The 22,242-nt window shown below is 40.3% G+C and overlaps 1 protein-coding gene and 1 non-coding gene across 4 annotated transcripts in view; one reads left to right on the top strand and one right to left on the bottom strand.

Annotated features, from left to right (window-relative positions):
* OXR1 (oxidation resistance 1) overlaps positions 1 to 22,242 on the bottom strand; it is a 264,521-nt gene that overhangs the window by 193,311 nt on the left and 48,968 nt on the right. The window lies entirely within an intron of this gene.
* TRNAL-CAG (transfer RNA leucine (anticodon CAG)) lies at positions 15,911 to 15,993 on the top strand. Its single transcript has one exon. It is a non-coding gene; the product is annotated as a tRNA-Leu (tRNA).

The following is a 22,242-nucleotide window of genomic DNA, read 5'->3' as shown; positions in this document are numbered from 1 at the left end:
TCCACTTCAACTCAGCAGTTGGCCTGAGGTTACAAACTGTACTGTTTATTGAGGCTCATTAAGACTGCTGTCATGTGGAATCAGCTTAGCTTGGCTTTAAGAAAATGTTATAGAATTGCCTAAATGTGTAATCCCATTTTGAAGTTGGAATGCTTAGTTTGTAACACATTCTGGTGATTCTAATAAGTAATAAATGGTCACATGTGTTTGTAGGTTTAAAACTTGCCTCCAACAAAGGTAATAATTCTGACAAAGTAATTTAAAGTCAATTTGCAATTAATGTAGCCACAGGATCATTTGTCTAAGGAACAAAACTCAAATCCCAATCACGCAGGAGTTGCAAATGCACAGTGTGTCCAACATCTTTGGAATGAAACCAAAATATTTTAAATTTTGTATTTAATATGCAACTCATCTAGGCTGCCCCAGAATATTTACTGAACTGTTATCTCATGTACTATAGTGGTGACGAAGTGAGTTCTGCATGAATGCTATTAAATCTCTTTACGGTGCCGTTACAACTTGTAGCCTTACTGTAGAACAAGATCTTAGCAGCTGTGATATATTGTACAGTCATTAATGTAACAAGCCTGTGATAAATTATCATAGTGTTCCTGCTCCAGAAGTGGGGCAGACTTCTGGAAGATATGGAGGAGAAAGAAAAACTTCCCCTAATATGCTTTACATTTCCAAAGAACTACTTTATATGTTGATATAGAAAGAAAGCCTTAGAAAATGAGGATGACAGAAAGGAGTAGTTAAGCAATCATTATAAGGATGGAAGATGGGTAATAGCTTTAAGTGGCAGAGAGACAGACTTAAAAATCCTTTCAAAGCCTTTTTGCTATCATAAATTGTGTGATATTACAAGAAGAATAATGAAGGCAAGCTAAAATAAGGAGACAGTTCCTAATACTAACATCAATTAATAAAGAAATCATCCAGGCATTGAATCTGCTGCTGCTAACATCAGTAGCAAAATTCTCAGCAATTTTGTAAGATGACATCCAGTGCACAAAAATTAAAAGCTCCTTTATCAAACTAGATGCCCCAGTAATTTCCTCTGGGAATTAGGCTTTATTTTTTTCCCCCCTCAAATCATTCCTATTTTAAACAATATCCAAGTTAACATTCACCTACAAAGAGAACAGAGTTCCCCTTCCTATATTATACAAAACTGTTACAACTTGGGACTTAGAATTAAGGGTGATGCATGTGAAGGGAAGGTGGGATGAGAAATAAGAATAAAGATATATTCAGTATCCTCAGGGTATAACCACTGAGAAACATTACTATATTCTAACTTCAACTTGTCAACCCATCTTCACATTGCTTTTCTGAATTCTCTTCAGTTCCTTAGTTTTCATGTTCTTTCCTGTACCTACTAGGGAATTACTGTACACTCCTAAAGGTCTATAAAACATCAGGAATGTCCCTCAGAGGGGAAAAAAAAAAACAAAAAAACCCACAGACATACAAATTTCACCTTGTACAGGGAATATTTGATGACTTCTACATTTTGTATGTGAATATTTTAAGTCCAGGTATAAAACATGAGGAAGGATGTAGATCTTTGCTACTCAGCTCATAGGAGAAAAGCTTGTCTTCTCCTTTTATTCTCAGTTATATTCTTTGCTATTTCATAGTGATTCTAAGACTTGATAGTGCAACAGGAAATAAACTCTTCAAATGTGATGTTAACTTCACATTTAATCCGTGAATTTTCCGACTGCTTAAATTTAGTGCCATTATGGTTTATAGTTCTAAATCATATTCTCAAGTAATCTCTGTTTGCAATCATCAAATAATCAGAGCAATTCAAGTATCCTTTCTCCAGCTGAAAATTTTTATGCTTAAAAGTTTAACATAAGAAAAGAAAATCAGAACCTAGAGAAGAAGTGAATATAGCATGACATAATCCTCCACTAACCCAGCAGGCCAAAAGAGAATCATAAGAAAAAAAAATGCGAGACCCTTCAGCATAACATTTGATATAATGATATCAATCTTGTCTTTTTTCTTTTTCTGTTTGAAAAGTTCTGTGAATTTTCTTTTCAACTCTCTATCACTATGATAATTTCAAGTGAAGAGTAATCTAATAGTCTGTTTTATAGTGTCTTTGCAATATTCTTAGAAGTCTAGGCTCTCATTTTTTGTTATATCAAAAGTTGCTATTACTAAACTGAAAGCTTAAAAGTCAGTATTTCTTATGAAAGAAATCAAGAAGAGTGGGACAATCCTACTCAGCCTCATGGTATCAGAATCATTTAGACACGTAAATGAAACACATTTTAAAAAATGGCCAGTTTAAGAACAGACAGATGATGGAGATGGATATGCAGTAGGCAGTAATAAAGCAACACTCCAGCATTGAAAGCCTTAAGTCATCCCTTGCATTAGCAAATGGAGTAAACATTTAACTATTGTATAAAGGCAATACAAAAATAATCAGGATAAAAAACCCAAACTCATTCCATTAGATGAAGTAGTTCTATGCTGCAATAAAAAGGCACACCCTCTTTATGAAGCAACAGAAACTAGAACAAAAACAGAGACAATACTAGCCTTCATTTTCTAAGTAAATTTCTGTCCAGTTGTACATAAACGCTGCACACAGAAATATGAGTTATGTTTTGACTGTGGTCTATTATTAGGGCAGATTAAATGCCAGCTGATGTGACTCATTAGAAATTAATCTAATAATCTTTTCCTTCATAGTCGAAACAGTACATGGATGGCATGGTGGGCTCTAGCTGTGGTGTCTGCACTCTCCTCTTTGCTTGGCCATGGCCTTAGAAGTAAGCTCAGCAGAAGACAACACTTTTAGAATGACACGTCACTTTACACCTCCTTTTTAATTCTAGCATGAGTTGTGTGTCCAAATTTAGTCTCATCACAGAAAGGGAATTAAAACACCACAAACCACTCAAGAAATTCAGGGTGAGAACAGGCATCCTCTCATTGACAAGCATCCAGTAGCAATGAGCACAACCCAAAGAAAGCTTCCTCCAGACTGTAGTCAGCCAGTTTTATGAGCAATGAGGATTTTTTCTGGTATTCCTTAGGAAAAACATCACCCTGTGTTAATAAAATCCTGTGAAGAAGGCCTTTTTGAACTCCCTAGGCCTTCTGCCTAGCTACCATGTTAGAAAATTATTCAAAATATCACTGGAAATGGATTTAGAAGCTATGGATAGGATGAGATAATTTTAGAGAGCCTTGCCCTGTCTGGTGCTAAGCAACTCCAGATGCTCACAGAATCTTAAGGGCTGGAAGGGCTGGCTCCATCCTCCTGACACCCACCATTTATTTATCTGTAAAGGTTAATGAGGTCACTCGTCAGTCTCCTCCAAGCTAAAGAGCCCCAGCTCTCTCAGCCTTTCACCATAACAGAGATGCTCCATTCCATCATATTGGTGGCCCTGTGCTGAACTCTCTCCAGCAGCTCCCTGTCCTTCTGGAACTGAGGGGCCCAGAACTGGACACAATATTCCAGATGAGGTCTCACGAGGGCAGAGTAGAGGGGGAGGAGAATCTCTCCCATCTTACTGCCCACACCCCTACTAATACACCCCAGGATTCCATTGGCCTTCTTGGCCATAAGGGCACATTGCTGCCTCATAGCCATCCTGCTGTCCACCAGGACCCCCCAAGTCCCTTTCCCCTGCACTAACTCTCGAAGAGTTCATTCACCAACTGGTACATGAGGTTATTCTTTCCCAGATGCAAGATTCTATGCTTGCCCTTGTTGAATTTCATTAGATTTCTTCTTGTCCAACTCTCCAGTCTGTCCAGGTCTCATTGAATGGCAGCACAGCCTTCTGGTGTGTCAGTCACTGCCCCTAGTTTAGTATCATTAGCAAACTTGCTGACAGTGCCCTCTGTTCCTTCGTCAAGGTCATTAATGGATATATTGAACAGTATCGGTCCCAGCACCAACCACTGAGGGACTCTGCTATACACAGACCTCCAACTAGACCCTGCCCCATTGATCACAACTCTCTGCCTTCTTCCCTTCAATCAGTTAACAATCCACGTCATTACCTGATCATCCAGACCACACTTTCTCAGTTTTGCTGCGAAGATGCTGTAGGAGATGGTGTCAAATCCTTTACTGAAATCCAGATAAACCACATCCACTGCACTACCACTATCTATCCACCTGGTTACATCTTCATAAAAGACTATCAGGTTGGTCAAACATGACTTCCCTTTGATAAAATCATGTTGACTGCTCCCAATGACCCTCTTGTCCTTTAAATGCCTGGACACAGCATCCAGGATAAGCTGTTCCATCACCTCTCCAGGGATGGAGGTGAGGCTGACCGGTCTGTAGTTACCCAGCTCCTTCTTCTTGCCCTTTTTGAAGACTGGAATGGCTTTTGCTTTCCTCCAGTCCTCAGGCACCTCCCCTGTTCTCCACGACTTACTCAAGATGACGGAGAGTGGTTTAGCAATGACTTCCGCCAGCTCCCTCAGCACTTGTGGATTCATCCCATCGGGGCCCATGGATTTATGTACATCTAGATTCCTCAACTGATCCTTAACCCAGTCCCTATCAACCCGATAAAGCTCCTCCTTTTAGCACATACTAGGGCATGTAGAAACATCTAGGATAATTTCTTAAGCATCATCCCAGATACGGGCTTTGCAGTTCTAATCCCTGGAAGCATTGTGTCCACTTATTATTGCCTATAATAAAGCAAAAGGGAAATGTCAATCACAAAACTTCCTTATAAGCTAACTGAAAAAATATTTTCTCCAGAATCAACAGGGGCTGCCCTCACACTCAAGCAAGTCAATGTTCAGGTGCATTTATTGGCTGAAAACAAAAAAAACCCATACACCAAGAAACTGAAAGATATTTTATTTCAATTTTTCTATCATATTCTTCACAGTGTTATAAATGTAGCAACAGTAGATGTAAAATTGAAAAATAAAAAATAAATTAAAAAATAAGACCTGAGAGAATCACATAAAAAGGGCATTATTGTGGCTCCACAACAACAGTCAGGAGTTCGCCCAACCTGGGGCACCTGCAGCTTCTTTGGGTAACCATGTCCAGTGTCTCACCACTCTCATCATAAAAAATTTCTTCCTTATATCCAGTCTAAACTCTTTCAGTTCAAAACCATTGCCCCTTGTCCTGTCACTACAGGCCTTGGTAAAAAGTCTCTCTCAATCTTTCTTATGAGTCCTGTTGAAGGCTTATAAGGCCTATTGAAATGGACCACTTACAGTGGTAACTGCTCCTTTTCGTAATTCCTAGCTGTGGTCACCAAAGACTTTAGACAAGACTTTACATTTGTGCAACGCTCCATAAAATTCATCGTAACTGCCATACTTGGTGCTTTGAGGGATTGTCCATAGCCTGGGTGAGACTGCAGTGCTTTGGCCAGGTCATTTACCTTCCCTGTACTTTGACAACTACCTACAAAACAGAGCTGAGAATACAGTATTTTAAAAGTTCTGAGAAATCACTGCTCAATGGCAACTGAACCCATACTGTATACTATCATATTCAAAAGTATACTGGTTGTACCTATGATTTTCAGTTCCTGAATGCTACATTCCATCTTTCTGAAGCTGAATGTCATCTTTACTTCTTTACACCCAAAACATTTACAGAAGACACCTCCCACCTCTTTGCTTTCCAATTTACTGAAGCAACTATTTCGCTACGATTATGTGTAGAAAAAAGGGGCAGGGTATGGCCTTTTTCTAATCATTTGACAGTAGAAATGAGATTTTTATTTAAAAAGTATCTAGGTAATGCATTTTTAATTTTATATATATATATTCATATTCCTGCTTTCACGCAAATGCAACGTTTTAAAATAAAAAAGGGCTTGGCTTCTCCTCTCCCTTAGAACAGATTCCACTGGGGAGGGAACAGCAGTGCCTGAAACTATGTGATAGTAGACCTGGCTTTGGTTTCACTTCAGCTGAGGTGAACGACCAGCTTCAATGAGTTATGTTTCACATACGACATCATTGGGCTACAAAGGTCTCCTACAAGGAAGGATTGATATTACTGCAAATACAAGCCTGAAATTGCTGGAGATTCATGAGGCTGTTATCTTGCTGTAACGTCATCTTAAAATAAGAAAACACAAATCTCAGAGATTTTCATAATGAATTTCCAGAATATAATCAAACTCTTTTGCAGACATTAGGAGAAAAGCCAGTTGATGTCATCACTTCACAAATGCCTCAAAACATGACTTCACTTGTCAGGCTGACTGCCTCTAGCTGATCTTACAAGCAGCAAGGACCATCTGAGAAATCCATTATGAAAACGCCCATTGAAATTCTGTTATAGCCACTGTTCAAACACAACTTTTTTCCTTATAAAACACATATAAGACAGTCAAAAAGGACAATTTACTTAAACCAGTACACAGTGGCATCCACAAAGATTTACTGCAATTGTAGAACACATATATCTTCTCATCTAGGTTACAACGCTCTTTAAAATACAGACAGAATAGCACTCGGTTCTCTTTAGTTGCAGTGAATAGTTTGAAGGTTGAAATTACATTCTCTGTCGACCACAGGAAGACAGGCATAGGGACACACTATTGAAAAATTTCAGTGTCCTTTTGGCTGCCTTCCAGTCCCATCTCCAAGTGGCTGCTATTCTATTTAATGTAACTGGAGTCTACCCTTAGGATGAATATCTTTCTTCCTGACAGTTTTTGTTCTTTTTCAAGGCAGGGAAACAGCCACAGATCAACAAAGACTGCCTCTCCCCAAGCCTCAACTGAAGGTCTCAGAAATGGAATGAACAACATAGCCAAAATGCTGATGCACAACTGCTTTGCAAACATGTTTCTCTACAATTTCACTGAAAATGCAGAAGCTATAACAGCTGAGGCTAGGATAATCCCAGAAACAGAAATACTTTTCAATAGAAAAGCTTTTCAAACAGGAATGGGTTTTGAGGCAAATTTGTTCAATAGCAGTAAGACATGGTGACCAGTCAGAAAAAAGATATTGTATTGCTAAAAGACTGTAAGTTATAGCTGATGCTTGTAGATAACAATGTGGGTATTTTTAATACAGACCACAGGCTAAACTGGCTGTCGTGCTGCGTATAAGAGCTTCACACTTTCAGTCAGGAATTCCAGAACAAAAACTGTCCTGCTTGAAGAGTCTTCAAAACCTTCACACAGAAAAGGTTAAATAAATTCTTTAAGTGGATAGCTCTGGGTTAATTGCTAATGTAATTAGGTACTGTTTGTACTGACCAGATATTAAAAGATATGGCAGTGCACAGGCTGAAAAGCATGGCTTAAAAAGCAAACTCACAATAATATTGATCTATGTCTAATCTGCAGTACCCTTGAGGCATAAGTTAACACGTACAAGGGCAAATTTTTGCTACCTGATTGTTTTTCATGGCTAATGGCGTCAAAATTAGCCAAGCCTCTAACTGACCAGTTTCTGTTGGTTGAGTTACAAGCTCTGATGCCTGCTTAGCCAATTACCAATGCTCCTCACAGACTTCCTTCCTTCCCTGCACTGCAGCTGTTTCTGTAGCACATAGACACTGATGGATGCAACAAATTGGCAACTTCTTTTTGATCTATCTGCAAGAAGCAAGACACTAGGAGTTTAGCAGACATTTATGCTCCCCAAATTAGTCAGGATTGATTCACATTTACCATGACTCACATGAGTTATCACAATCACATTACTTTCAGGAAAAACATCAGTTAAGAGGAATTTCTGTCAACACCACAAGCAAAGAAACATTCCATTATAGCGTGCCTGTGCTCAGAGCTTGTTAACATTTTCAGCAATTCCTTTAGGAAATGTCAGCTGCGACACCACAAAAAGCAAACATATTAGTTTCTCTAAATACTAAGAAGTGCCTGAAACTCTTTGTAAAACATCAACAAGAAAACCACACTCAAAATCACCATGACTCCTTTTACTGCAAACATAAATAGTATTCATGTTAGTTGGGAATGCAAATGCTGGGGAGTCAGCATGGATATCAGTGAAGTTGAAATTCCCTTTTCACAGAATGCAAGAAACACATTAATCATGAAAACAAAGTTTTGACAGGACAAGAAAATATATTTGGGCTACACAAATTAGATGTGTACAGACCCTGTATTAAGAAAAGGAGAGAAGTCTAAGGGGATGGCTAGTTCCTCAGTTAGTTTTCTGTACACAGTGAAGGGCTAAGTGCACTTAATATATTGCTTATTTCTGGAGTCCCAAGACCCTCGTATTGAAAATTGCACTAACAAACCTCGTTTTCCAAACATACAATACCCTTGAGAAACTTCCCATACTTTATAAAATAATAAATTTATTAAATGATTTATAATTTTTATTATAGAATATGTATTGTGCATAATTCATTATCATCATGTTATAATTAGCATTGTTGCACTTTTTATAGCAAATAAGCCCATATAAAAACATCTGGAAGCTCATCACCTCTGTCCTCTGCACCTAAGATGCAACATTAACCTGTCTATCAGAGAGCAAATGCCTACAGACCCCATCTTTTCAATCCAAAGAGGAGAAAAAAGCTGGAACACGCAAAAAGAACTACCAAGCACAACTGATGTCCAGTACCAATAGGCTCAATTTACAGTTTTCATACCATTTTAACAAGTAGAAAGTGGCTTTAATGAATGGAAATAGAAACCAAGACATAGCCAAGCACAAACAGTCCAGGAGGTTCCTACAGATTGTTGACGACAACTTCCTGTCCCAAGGAGGGGTGTGCTGCTGGACCTGGTATTGAGGAATAAGGAGGGCCTGGTTGGGGATGTGAAGGTTGGAGGCAACCTCGACTGCAGTGACCATGAGATGGTAGACTTCAAGATCCCATGTGGAAGAGGCAGAACACAAAGCAGGACCATGACCTGGATTTCAGGTGAGCTGACTTTGGCCTCTTCAAAGATCTACTTGGACGGATCCCATGGGATATGATTCTAGGAGACAGAAGTGCCAATGAGAGCTGGTCAATCTTCAAGCACCACTTCCTCCAAGCCCAGGATCAGTGTGTCCCAATGCGCCAGAAAGGAGGAAAAGGAGGTAGGAGGCCTCCATGGATGAGCAAGGATCTGCTGGGACAACTCAGGCAGAAAGCAGCCATCTATGAGAGGTGGAAACAGGGGCTGGCTTCTTGGGAAGAGTATAGGAACATTGCCAGGGCATGCAGGGATGACAAGGGGGAATGTGGGCCCACTGCTAACTGCTGAGGGTGCCCTGGTGTCTGAGGATGCAGAGTAGGTCGAAGTACTGAATGCCTTCTTTGCTTCAGTCTTTACAGCCAAGGCCAACGCTCAGGAAGCCCAGTCCAGGAAGGATAACAGGATGGTCAGGACAGCAGAGGACTTGCCCTGGGTGGAGGGGGAAGAGGTTAAAGACTTGTTGGCCAAGCTTAAGGCTCATAAGTCAATGGGTCCTGATGGGATGCATCCTAGAATGCTGAGAGAACTGGCTGATGTGATTGCTAAGCCTCTCTCTATCATTTTTGAACAATCAGGGAGGACAGGTGAGGTGCCTGAGGACTGGAGAAAGGCCAATGTCACACCAGTCTTCAACAAGGGCAAGAAGAATGACCCAGGAAACTACAGGCCAGTCAGTCTCACCTCGATCTCTGGAAAGGTGATAGAACAACTCATCCTGAATGTTAACACTGAACATATGAAGAAGATGGTTATCAGGGGGAGTCAACATGGCTTCACCAAGGGGAAATCCTGTTTGACTAACCTGATATCCTTCTAGGAGTGCATAACCGGCTGGCTAGATGAGGGGAGAGCAGTGGATGTCATCTACCTTGACTTCAGCAAGGCTTTTGACACTGTCTCCCATAAGATCCTCATCAGAAAGCTCAGGCAGTGTGGCTTGGATGAGTGAACAGTGAGGTGGATCAAGAGCTGGCTGAATGACAGAGCCCAGAGGGTGGTGATCAACGGCAGAGAATCAAGTTGGAGGCTTGTGGCCAGTGGAGTTCCACAGGGATTGGTTCTGGGGCCAGTCTTGTTCAACATTTTCATCACTGACCTGGATGAGGGGACAGAGTGTACCCTCAGCAAGTTTGCTGATGACACCCAACTGGGAGGACTGGCTGATTCCCCAGAAGGCTGTGCTGCCATTCAGTGGGATCTCGACCAGCTTGAGAGTTGGGCAGAGAGGAACCTCATGAGGTTCAACAAGGACAAGTGCAGAGTCCTGCATCTGGGAAGGAACAACCCCATGCACCAGTTCAGGCTGGGGGTCGAACTGCTGAAGAGCAGCTCTGCAGAGAGAAACCTGGGAGTCCTGATGGATAATATGCTAACCACGAGCCAGCAATGTGCCCTCATGGCCAAGAAGGCCAATGGCATCCTGGGATGCATCAAGAAGAGTGTGGCCAGCAAGTCAAGGGAGGCTCTTCTCCCCCTCTACTCTGCCCTGCTGAGGCCTCATCTGCAGTACTGTGTCTAGTTCTGGGCTCCTTAGCTCAAGAGGGGCAGGGAAGTGCTGGAGAGAGTCCAGCTCAGGGCTATCAAGATGATCAGGGGAATGGAGCATCTTTCTTAGGAGGAAAGGCTGCGGGAACTGGGGCTGTTTAGTCTGGAGAAGAGGAGATTGAGGGGTGATCTTATGAACATTTATAAATATCTAAAGGGTGGTTGTCAGGAGGTTGGGACATCCCTTTTTTCTATAGCAGCTAGCAACAGGACAAGGGGTAATGGGATGAAGCTGGAACACAAAAAGTTCCACTTAAATATAAGAAAAAACTATTTCACTGTGAGGTTGAGGGAGCAGTGGAACAGGCTGCCCAGAGGGGTTGTGGAGCCTCCTTCCTTGGAGGTCTTGAAGACCCACCTGGACCCGCTATGCGACCTGATCTAGGTGACCCTGCTTCTGCAGGGGGGTTGAACTAGATGATCTCTAAAGGTCCCTTCCAACCCCTACCATTCTATGATTCTATGAACTTACTGTCCTTTCTTTGACATTTGTTAACTTGTCTTTGACACTTATTAACCTCCAAAAATATGGAAGAGCCAATGACTTACAATAGTCTAGATAGTCTCATACAGTTCTCCTTTCTTAGCTAGCAGGAGGCCAACCCTTTCACTAAGTCTCTTTCTGCTACATCCAGCTCTCCACAGCCAGGTCTAAGCCAGGTCCTGTTAAAGCTAAAACTTCTCTACTGTGTCTCAGCCTTCCTGGAAAGTGCCAAAAGAAGACATGAAGTCTCCAGCACAAGCTAGGTAATAAACTAAATTAATCTCCGGTTCTTCCACTTGAGAATCTATGAAACAGACAATCGTCCGATTCTTTTAACATCAATTAATTGCCATGACGCTACAACACTTAACTCTTTCAGGTTCAGTACTTTGTTTTCTATTGCCGTTCTAAATAAGGAGAGAATGGAATGAAGTATAAATATGCAGTTGTGCTTGAAATATTGTAGGAATCTGTCATTTAAAAACAAAAGTAATTTCAGCCTTAATAATAGAATCATGGAATTATTACAGTTGGAAAAGACTTTTAAGATCACTGAGTCCAACCACTAACATAATACTGCCATATCCATCAATAAACTAAAACATATCCCTGAGCACCTCATCTATGCACCTTTTGAACATCTCCAGGGATGGTTACACCACCATCTCCCTGAGCAGCCTGTTCCAATGCTTTCAGTAAAAAAGTTCTTCCTAATGTCCAGTCTAAAATACAGTTATTACATACATATTTTATATATATTATAGTTATAAAATATATATATTAGGGTTATAAAATATAGTCATTCCGTCATTACAAGTTTCCATGCCTACCACATCTCCAGTGATTTACAGATTCTATTTTTTTCTTTCTTTTCCAAATAAACACAAGGATTTTTTTTGTTACGAGAACACTTGAGCTAGAAGCTGAAAGGCAGGTTAGATGCTCACTCATTAATTACTTATTAGGGTTTTGCAGGTCAAGTTCTGCCACAGTGTCAGCTGTCAAGTAACCTTTTACTGCAGCCCGGTCAAATACACATTCACATCCAGACCCTGTATTTACGTAACTACGTTTATCCATGGGGGTTGAAAGGTTGCAAGACAGGAAGAGGACAGATGGGGAACTAAACTGAGCTCGGCTCCTCCTTTCAATTTGTTCTAATGAAAGTGGACAGAAAACCACTCACTATCCTCACAGCTGTTAACACTTTACCCTAAACAAGAACAAATGCCTATAGTCATGACTCTTCTGAACAGCAGATATGATCATTAAAATAAAGGTAGATCTATCTTAGGCTACTCAGTCTCCCACAGCATCCTGGAGAAATTGGCTGTCCATGGCTTGGATGGATGTACTCTGAGATGAGTGTAAAATTGGTTAGATAGCCAGGTCCAGAGAATGGTGGTGAACAGAGTTAAATCCAGCTGGTGGCCAGTCACAGAGCAGTCACAGTCCAGTTTATGCTCAGGTTCATGATGAAATAGTGATCTGAGAGGAAAAAAACCCTGATATTCGGCATCAGTTTCAGGAGACAGAAGGAATTCTCCCTCCCCTGCCACACACGTGGATCTCTTCTGCATCCTGCTGATAACATATGCTCCTGAGGCATTTTCTGTTATCATCACAGACAGTGCAGACATGCTATGCCAGCCTTCTCTAGTATCCCCAATTTCCTGTAAACACCACAGGGTTCTATATGTTTGATCTGCTTTCTATCTTCAAATGTAGTTTACTAATTTGGGGAATTGAAAGAAATATACTTAATTCAAAGAAGGTTTATGAGCATTCTTACTTACAAAGTATTTTGAGGACAATTTATTTCATAGAGAAAATCCACATGAACAGAGTAAGCCAGAGGGTTTTTTTTTTTCAGCTGCCCTTCTCAAAGCTCTAATTCCCACTAGAACAGCCAGAATGTGACCAGGACAAAGCCTCTATTACTATTCAAGCCCACTCCTACCTGTGACCACGACAAGACTCGAAGTTCTGCTGCAAAGACAACTGGCAGCTGGGACAACATGTTCCTGATGCACAGCAGTCTTGTTCCTAGCTCACAGTCTCTGTTATTGATGTAAGTGTAATTTTAATACAGAGATGGAAGTCCTAAAAATGAGAGTGGGCAGAAATAGAGCTTCCCAGGCTCCTGACCATATTTTGAGTCTATGCATTGCTTTATATTACTGTTTTTGTAACTAAAACTGTGACAACAGGACTAGTGATACCTCTAAAGTTACACATATTTGCATTTGCGGAACTAGAAGCAAAACATGAAGTTATAAAAACAGTGAAAAGACTTATTTTTAAAGCAAATCTCCATTTAACCACATTTAATCTCTTTACCATCCATATAATGTACTCAACTTTGTTTTTGGAAGGAGATATATTGGTCCCAAGGGATTCAGCCTCTCTTTTTCAATTAGCATTTCTTTCAGGGCCCACAGGGAGAGCCGTGAAACATGAGGAAAACAACTCTTGTTATTCAGAGAAAGAATAGCACAAAAGATGCTCTCACATTGTGAGTGGCTTTGCTTAAAGCAGATAGAAACCTAGAATGGCCAAGAAAGGGCTATCGAGTGACAGGAGGGATTGAAAGGGTTGGAGATAGGCCTTTGATATCAACCTGTGATGCTTTTTATCTCCAGTGCTGGAGATGCTGGACTCAGCATTTAAATAGACTGCTACAGTACACTAATGCCGGTATAACCCACTACAGCACAGGAAGCTTTACCACATCTACAACAATTTCAAATTCACAATTAAAATTGCATAGTACTAATAGCCTCAGATCCCACAGCTTCACTGGTCTTTGGTAAGGTTGTACAGATGGAAGTTTAGGCAATGAGTACATTACTTCCTCTTCACAGCTGTGCTAGGCAAGAAGGTTACAGTATCGAGACCTGCTAGCTTAGCTGATCATTCTGTACATCATTTCATCCGTAAATGGCCTTGGGTTACATCTCTTTTCCAGATAGTGTTTAGGGGCTGACACCCAAAAGCTGAAGCAGAATACCAAACTGTGCACCCACATCCATGTGCTGAGTCTGGCTAGTCTTCTGAATTTGGAAACCCCCTTGTTGCTGTTATTTCTCATTTTTGCCCAAAATAAAACCAGAATTTACAAATATTGTTTCCCCTTCTAATTGTAAAGAATTTTATGAAGCATCATGTAACAGTCACAAAATTATGAACCTCATCAACTGATGTTACAGGCAGGTAGAACAGCTGTAAATTCAAATGGAAAAATAACCAAACAAATCACCACCACACAAATAAAAGAAGAATCCTAGTAACTTACTGAGTTCTATTTCTTGGTTGGTTTTGCCTTCAAATGTTTCCTGTTACTCTGATTAAATACATTAATTCTCTGGAATGTGAACAGCACTTGAAGCTCCATTGATCAGTGTGATCATTGCTGATATTTTCATATTAGTTTATATGAGTTTAGTGCTGTTCTTGAATCTTCAAATGTACTTTCAGAGGACAAGTCATTACTAAGGATTTTATTACGTACAGTCACGTTAAAATTATTTTTCCAGTACTTTCCATTATCTCATTGAACCTTCTAGAACAATGTCACCTGTTACCTGGTAGTCTGAAAACTAAACTCAGACTTTGCACTGCTGTTTGTTACATAAACAAGTAATGCAAAATTGGATCAGATTTTCAAAAGGGTGCAGAGTATCCTTCGCTGGAGGTCTTCAAGACGCGCCTGGATGCGTTCCTGTGTGACCTGACCTAGGTGGACCTGCTTTGGCAGGGAAATTGGACTAGATGATCTCTAAAGGCCCCTTCCAACCCTACCATTCTATTATTCCATGGTAACTGTAGAATTGCAGGGCAACTTAGGCTTGAGGAGACCTTTGGCACTTATGTGCTCTAATGCCTTGCTGTAAGCAGGGCCAACTTTGAAGACAGACCTAACTCTACAGTCAGGACAAGATAGAGTCATGTCTGGTCAACTCTTGTGTATCTCCAAAGGAGCACATGACCAGTAGGTCAAGACAAGTTATTATGTACCTGTACTCAGCAATAGTGAGACTGCATATCAGAGTACTGGATCCAGCACTTCACGCTCCCCGGTATAAAAAAGACATTGATAAACTGGAGCCAGAATAACTGGTTTCTCCAAACAGTAGCAACAGTTTCCCTTCAATACCAGTAACAAATAAAACCAGTGTCTTCTTGTGACAGATCTGGTAGAGACTGTAGCCTTTTTTTGCTCTTGAAACATATTGTTTCTCAAGATTCTAGGGAACAATTCTGTTTTGGGGCCAGAGGTACACTTGTTACTTCCTGTAGTCAGTTTCTGTCCCATTCCAAAAATTTTATTTTTCTATTAAATTCACATTCAAAATAAAACCATTGGATTTTAAAGCTGATGCTCCTGAAGTAGTTCACCTTTTGCCTTCCATACTTACTCCCAAATCCTGACCAAATCTGTATGTTTAGAGCTTCCTAGATACAGCCTTCAAGTACATTAATTCCTTTTCTAGAAATGCAGAATGGTGACATACAATTTGTTTCAGTGTCACAGTCCTCTTTCAAATGTCACGGAGGGTTTCACCATTAATAACTTGTACCTGTCTCAAGGGGGTTTTCATAGACAATAGAGGAAATAAATCAGATTTAAATAAATGCTCTTGTGCAACATACTACATTTTTCTTCATTTCTGTACACCTTAAAACTTGTACACAGCACATGTAATTTATGTGCAACAGTCCCTGCTTCCTTCTCAACATACTAACACTCAGGTATTCACAGAATGAAACAGCTGCATGTACCAAATTAACATCAGTTATTACAGTTACATTGCATTCAAGACAACGTATGTTCTAGTTTGGAATTTTTTTTTTAGTTTCTATGTGAAAAAAAAACAGCACAATATACCATCACAAAAACACCTACGAATAGTTAAATGAGCAGCAACATTCACCCCAGCAGGTCAGGATGGCCGAGCGGTCTAAGGCGCTGCGTTCAGGTCGCAGTCTCCCCTGGAGGCGTGGGTTCGAATCCCACTTCTGACAAACTCCCCTTTTGGGGCTACATCTGGCTGGTGAACCCTGTCTGTTCCTCAGGGTTCGACTCTAGGGATAGTCATAGTCAACATATTTTACCAATGATCTGGATGGTTGGGCACAAGTACAAAAGGGGAGAGGAGAGGAACAGTGTGAGTCAGCAGCGTGCCCTGGCAGTCAAAATGGCAAACTGCATCCTGGGGTGCTTCAAACACAGCGGAACCTGACAGTCCAAATTGGTGATTACGCCACTGTATTCAACCTTGCTGTGGCCTCACCTTGGGTACTGTGTGGAGTTCTGGGCCTCACAAATTAAGAACGATGTGAAGGTACTTAAATGCTCCAGAGGAGAGGAACAGAGATGGTGACAGGGCTGAAAGGAACGTCCTATGAGGAGTGGCTCTGGACTTTGGGCTTGTCTAGTTTGGAGAAAAGGAGTCTGAGGGGCAAACCCATTCCTCTAAACACCTTCCTGAAGAAGGTTAAGTGGAGAAGAAGGTTCTGATCTCTGCTCTAGTGTATCCAGTGACAGGACATGGGGGAATGGTTCAAAGCACTCTACCCTTTTTACCAGAGGTGAGCTGTTATTTTGGGTCTAGCTGTTTCCTAAAAAACTAAAAACTAAACTACAGCTTTCACCTCAAAACTAGCTTCTTTTTATTTTTCTTTTAACTTGCTCTCCCAAATACTTTGGATATTGCATTATGTTTCTGTTTTGTTCAAATTTTAGAACCTCTCAAAAGGATGTATGAATCAGTAAATGAACCATTTTTTTAAGTTACATATTTAGGATTAAGTATACATTAAGTCTGAAAACACACTGCACTAGACCATTACAAATTTGCAGCTAAAAAGATTAATAAATTAATTATTCCAGAGGAGGAAACAGACTGATGGAGTATTGCGAAAAGCAATGTTAAGATCATCATCTCCTGAACTGTGAATGTTAAAGCACTACTTCATTCCATGTTCCAGACAGCAATTCTACCCGTATTGGAATTCTGCAAGCAGCACAATTGCCTGCTATGAATGCACAGCAAGTCTGGCATGTTTTGGTCTGCCAGGCATACAACAAAATCAATAGGCTGCTACCCAAAGCAGTAATCCACAACTGTAAATTGCAAGGTGCACAGTTGTCTGGTCATCCTGTGGGATCCATTTTAGATGAAACCCAAAATCAGTATCCTGGTTTTTTTCTAGTCTTTCAAGTTTCATCAATGTAGTTTATAATAACAGTAGTATATTATCTACCTTATACAGGCATCAATTCAAGTATTATTAAAAGTTATTTGGTCCAAACTGATAGTGTAGACTCTTCTTAATGTTTGAGGAAAAAATGTAACTGAGATAGAGTTATATAGACATACATATAAGCCATGAAATAATTGTATGTCATGAGCAAAATGGCAATTTTGAAGTCCAGAACCTCCATAGCTTCATTTCAATTCTAATGTGAATATTGAGACCATATAATTCAGAACAGATGTAGCTACAGTACTTAAGATGGTTTAGACTTCCTAGAACTCAGTGAGAAGGTATTCACTATATAGATTATGCATTCAAACAGCCATTTAGAACTGTAGCTTTTTTCTAGAGTCCCTTCCTGGCTTTAATCCCCACTGAGAGGCTTGCACAGGGGAAGGGAGAGAATTACAAGGGGCTCAGTGATCATTCTGGATAAGGAAAACCGTAACTCCAGTGGGAGTTCCCACTTTGCTTCAGTGGTCCTAGAACTTCATCCCCTCATTCCAACCTCCATTTTGGACAAGGCTGCACAGAAGCTAATGGACCTATGAAACAGCAGCAACGTTAACGGAATGCACAGAATCACGGGTTTATAATGTCTGCAGCCATAAGCTCTTCGTAGTTTGCAGTTAACAGCATTTCAAAATCATTCTAGCAGCACAGTGTAATGCGTGAATTAGGTATGCAAGTGAGATTTTATCAAGAAATCCCTGTAGAAAGCTGTATTCATTGTCCTCTAGCAGATCATTTATCCTGAATTAAAGGCATGCATAAACCAAAAAAATCTGCCAGATCCTTTGTTAATATGTAGGCTATAATCACTACTACGAATATGCACCAAATTGCAGCAAAGCACACAATAACTGATAGTAACAATTTATGTGAAAACAGTCTCTTCCTATAAATTAACTTTCAGAAACTTTCACAAGATGAGATACAGAGAATCTAGAGAGGCATTTGAAGGAAATAACAACTATTTTTTTAAATCATGAGGCTGGGTTCAAACTCTTCACATTAATATGGTCAGCTCTCCAGTCAAATCAAAAACAAAATAATCGTATTAGCTAGACAAGATATCCAGACTTAAATTAAAGGAAGCACATAAGCAACTTTTTCTGAGACTAAAACAATATCTTAGCTACTGTTTATCACAAGGACTGAGACCAAACTCTCAATGATTATTTCCTGTGAGAAAATGACATAAGACAAGAAGTACAGAACCACATGCAGCTCAGAAATCTTTTATCTCTCTGGAGCAGTGCAGGAGGGAGTGTTTCTGGAAAATAAGATACAGAGAATAACATTTTTTGAATTACTGTTTCTTAAAGAAAGGCACTATATACCTCCTCAAGCAAATGTCTTTCAGGGTGTTAATGCAAACAGGAGGTAAAAGCCACAGGAAGACATTATGCTTTACCAAAGGAGCAGTTTTCTTTCAGCAAGTCTCTATTAAATACAATTCCTCAATTAATAAAAATAAGGGTTCCCTTATTCCTGTGTGGCAGCTGCAACTGGAGCTGTGCTTGTGAGCACAGTCCTTATTGACCAGAAGGGAAAACAACAGAGGCAGACCCCACAGTCTATGTGAAATCCCCCTCAAGCAGTTTTAGGGCAATAGATAAATTCATAGGCAAACCAGGCTTCTCCCGTTACCACCACTGCATCGTCATCTGTCAGAAGATATTGCCACACGGTATTTTTTTGTTTTCATAAAATTTTCTCCAGCAAATGAATGGCTGTTTCTGAACTTTGCTCATCCTTGATTTATGAAAATTGCCAGCAGACTACAGGAGAATACAGCAAGGTAGAGACCATCTCATTATATGCTCATCACAAAGCATAACAGATACCCAGATCTGATTAGTGCTTATCACTCAGCATGAGTGACTGAACAACTGAAATGGAAGGAAACTGCTTCCAGGATTTCTCTCTTGACACCAAATCCATATGTCACTGAAAAGAATCACATGAAGTTCAGCCAAGTATACACTAAGTAGGCAGACACAAAGCAATTTTGAGATATCTCATTACTTCTAATGCTCATTACTGCATAGGACAGTATATTTCCAACATTTCCTGGTCTTCAAAGATATTTTGTAAAACAAAAGTAAAAGGAATAATGAAGATACTACAGCTCACCTGCTTCCTTTATCATTGAAATAAGCTTACACTGGCAGTTGAAGCATGTCTGCATTTATCTAACTGAGCAGCTAATGACCTTTTTTGCCTTAATGAATCTACTTTGCAAGGAATCTACCTGGGGCTCCATCTGTACACAGTTACTGAAACATGAAAGTTGGACTGACTCTGTTGAGGACATTGATGATTAACTCTAATGTCAATTAAATGTCAGCTTTATGAATTGGAATAAATTCAGACAATGCAAGTCTGTCCTTACACTGAAGATAATGCACACAGGAGCAATTCTCTCAGTGCAGGGGTCCTGGATCTCTACTGGCATAAGCCACACTGCAGAGGGACAGGACCAAAGGGCTGCTTTGGTATTCTTGGAAAGTGAAAATAACACATGGCTGTTTCTAATAGCATTGAGACTCTTGTGATAGCACAGGTAGAAAGCTAGTTGCTGCAAGCCGAGCGTGAACATGGACCTTCTATGGACAAACATCAGCACAATATGGGGCAGCGTGTTACTCCTTCTGCTGCTAGTGCTTTTCATAACACATGCAAATGTCTGGAAAAAAAAAAAATCCCAGTATTTTTTTTGTAGATCTGACAGTCCTGAAGCCAAAGGCTCTTACTCCACTTGCAAAAGTCACATACCCCTTTGAAAAGTAATGCTGTCTTTTTGCTGTAGGCCAATCCACCAGCTGTTTGCTGGTACAAGTATTCACCCTTCCCTCAGAGTGGTAATTTCACACTTGTGTTTAACTGGGAATAATTTATTTTCCCGTTTCTTCAGTACTAATGTTAGGCTCTGACAGCTTCCACTCTCCCAAACCCATCACAGCATTAGTTGGTGGTCCCCATTGCTGCTGCAGGGCTACAGAGACTCCCCATCTAAGTGTGTGGGTACCTCCTCAAAGAGAAGGGTCCACAAGACTTACATCATACAACCTCTAAGAAAACAAACTACACATGCTCCCACCTTTCTTTCTCATTAACTAAAATGATGAGTAGAACTATCTACATTGCAGCCTTGTGGCAATCAGCAATGAGAAACATAGATGATATCCAGGCAACAGCAGTGTTAAGATTGTTTACTCAGCACCCAGTGTTCGGTTTACTGAACAACAATAATTTAAAAATACCTCTGCATTGCCATGTACAGTTTTGCTCACCTCCCTTTTTATATGAGAAACAATTTTTGGAAGACAATATTAGAAACACCAGCTGGAATATAATAAATGAACTGCAAATGTCTATAAACCTGCCTATGTCTCACTGGTGTCAGTTAAGGTGAATATAATATCTACATAATGAAAGTTATATAAGTAGGTGAGTGAGTTTAAAAACAAAACACAATTTTCAGAAAGTTATATTCACCTGTCAAAGCAAGTAAACTACCAGATGAAAGGGAGGTTAGGTCTGAATATGATTAAAGCCTTCTTTTTTTTCCCCCCAAAGAGCAGAGATTTAGACTTGCTGAAGTCTGCATATTTAAAACACATAATAATAAAGATGAGCTATTGAGTCATCACCACTTATTTTAAAAGAGCAAATTATTTACAAAGAAACTGACATTTATTAAAAAAAAAGACAAGCAGAACTCAGTTGAAGAAGCAGAAGTCTTTGGGGTTTGGAGGTTTTGTTTTGTTTGTCTACTTAATTTACTTTGCTTCATCTCCATTACTAACTTCAGAAGTATCACGTTTCCAGTTTTTCCTTCTTGGCTTCTCCTATTGTGGCCTTTAGAATTTGTGGCAAACTTTTCACACACTTCAAAAAGATGTTAACCATTAACACAATAGTCCTGTCATTGAAATAGGTGAAACTAAACAGAAGCCTCCCAGCTGTCCAGCAGTCAAATGCCACAAACACCAATTTGTTCATCTCTTTGGATAATATCAGGCGCCTAAAACCTGGACTAAATGCAGCTAAAATTAAGAGGAAGCTGTGTTGAGTTTTTGTAGAGAAAAGGAGAGCAGAGGGAACTTGTCTGTCTGCACCTTAGCTGCAGAGCCTCAGTAGCAGTCCAGGTGCATCAGGCTGAAGACAGACGGTGGTCACATTTCCAGCACCTCTGCCCTAAGTTACAATGTCCATAGGAGAAATACGTCTCAATGTCAGAACTCTCCCTGGGCTGCACTGTATGACTGCATGACCTTACCTTCTTCTCCTAAATAACTTCTCCTCCATAATTAGACTATCTGCAGTCTGTCCCAGTATCACCTTAACTCACACTAAAATATCTATGCTGGATCAGACCAATCATCAGCCTAGCTCATCATTCGAGGGTGGTAAAGACCAGACTTAAAGGAGAAATCAATACAGACAGTGGCAAACAGCAGAACAAATACTAGGATAAAGCTTTCCTTCTCTGAGAAACGTGGGGCTCAGAAGCTTCAAATTGTAGAGGTATTTCTTTGTGTTTCACAGCCTGCAATAGGCTATAGAGTCACTAAGGCTGATGGGGTCCTCTGAGGATCCTCCAAGTCCATCATAGAATCATAGAACGGTAGGGTTGGAAGGGACCTTTAGAGATCATCTAGTCCAACCCCTCCTGCAGAAGCAGGTTCACCTAGATCAGGTCGCATAGGAACTTGTCCAGGCAGGTTTTGAAGACCTCCAAGGAAGGAGCCTCCACAACCCCTCTGGGCAGCCTGTGCCACTGCTCCCTCACCCTCACAGTGAAATTGCTTTTTCTTATATTTAAGTGGGACTTTTTGTGTTCCAGTTTCATCCCATTATCCCTTGTCCTGTTACTAGCTACTAGCTAGTAAAAAGGGATGTCCCAACCTCCTGACATCCACTCTTTAGATATTTATAAATGTTATGATCATCTTGGTGGCCCTGCACTGGACTTTCTCCAGCACTTCCCTGTCCCTCTTGAGC

Source organism: Colius striatus, chromosome 4, assembly GCF_028858725.1.
Source record: "Colius striatus isolate bColStr4 chromosome 4, bColStr4.1.hap1, whole genome shotgun sequence".
Lineage (NCBI taxonomy): Eukaryota > Metazoa > Chordata > Aves > Coliiformes > Coliidae > Colius > Colius striatus.
The sequence above is the reverse complement of the archived record's forward strand: the minus strand, read 5'-3'. Positions and strand labels throughout refer to the sequence as shown.